Here is a 1811-nt window from a genome sequence, read left to right on the forward strand (position 1 = left end):
ATAATAATAATAATAATATGGATGCTTGTATTGAGAATCTTCGTAAATATTTTGCTTGTTTACCTGATAATGCGTTGAAAAAAATTTATAAAGCTAGATGTGAGCGACTAAGGTTGATGATGTCATATGGCATACCGAATGATATCCTGTTGATAATTGAAGCAAAAGTCTGATTGGTTGGGGAAGCAAGTGAAATAATAATAAGACATATGCCAGGATTTGGTAAAAGCACATATGCCAAGAAGCGAAGAGCTAAACGTATAGGTGGATGTCATAAACGTGCAAGGTAGACTTGTAAAGAGAATGCAAAAATGTTGGAATGACATCAATGAATAGAGAAGATAAAATTTTATTCATTAAGAATGGTCTGAGTAAAGAGCCTTTGGATAATTTTCTAGAGGTTCTTGATACGCATTCTAGTGAGTACGTGCAAAATGAACTTCTTAAACTATGGTGGCAATTTCAACAAGAGGAATATCAATATGGACGGTGGAATCAGCCTTATAAAGATCCTACTGTAGTAACGCATATCTGTTTAGATAAGTAAATATATATATACAATTTCGTCTCGGGAATCTGACGTTAAAAGACCCTGTTTGCCAATTTATAAGAAAATTGGATGGGAAGCATATCCTCGACTCATAGAAGGCGTTGAAGCCGTTACTGAACGTAAAATCAGAGGAAGATGTGAGCCACAATCACAATCACGCTGTATATATGTGTTTTAATTTATGTCATTTTTATTTTCTTTTAATAATAATAATTTCCTGTTCAAATATTGACTTTTGGCATGTTACGCTTATAAATTCATATGCTGTGATTTAACAATTGCAGAAAACATATTTCTCAACATGTCGACGTCCACGGTAAGTAAAATAAAAAATATTTCTGCATTTTGTGGATCTAGTGCAGGAAAAGATTCAATTTATGAAGAGGTAGCAGAAAAGCTTGGAATAACACTTGCTAAAAAAAAGATTCATTTGGTATATGGTGGTGTTGAAGTTGGTCTCATGGGAAAAGTTGCAAAAGCTGCGCATGCAGGTGGAAGTGAAGTCTTAGGCATTATTCCGATTACCTTAGCCAGTCTTACTGAACCAACAATAGGAGAAGAAATGAAAGTGGACAACGTGTATGAACGAATTACTCAAATGATTGAACATTCAGATGCTTTCATTGCTTTGCCAGGAGGTTTCGGTACTTTGGAAGAAATATTTCATACTGTTTGTTGGGCACAATTAAATATCCACAATAAGCCAATTGTTTGTTAAATGTTAACAATTATGATAAACTGCTATCGTTTCTTGATAATGTTGTGGAACAGGGGTTTATTTCATTAGCTTCGCGAAGGATGTTAGTTTCTGCTACAAGTGAAGGTGAACTTATTGATTTACTGCAAGGATTTAGTCATGAACCAGATCCATTCTTATATCAACTTAATTGGCCAACATCCAAGAGTAAGAAAAGAAAATAATGTGATGCTGAACTTGTGATTCAACGGTATGTTTTAATTTTTTTCTCTTTAAGGTATGAAAAATCTCCTCTTATTCTCCTCTTAGTTTGTTTTTATATAAAAATAAAAATAATTCATATATATAGTAATAATAATGATTATAATTTTTAGTTCAATGACGAGTAAGGTGTCAGTAAAATGTACTTGAGACGTATTAGTTAATAATTATTGGGAAATCACAATACGCTTGATTTTAATATTCAATATATTCAAATTACATATTAGAAGAAAAATTAGTTTTTAATATGTACCAATTTATATATATATATATATATATATTTTTGATCAATTAATATAAAAT

Source organism: Primulina huaijiensis, chromosome 1 (genome assembly GCF_012295235.1).
Source record: "Primulina huaijiensis isolate GDHJ02 chromosome 1, ASM1229523v2, whole genome shotgun sequence".
In the NCBI taxonomy this organism is placed as follows: domain Eukaryota; kingdom Viridiplantae; phylum Streptophyta; class Magnoliopsida; order Lamiales; family Gesneriaceae; genus Primulina; species Primulina huaijiensis.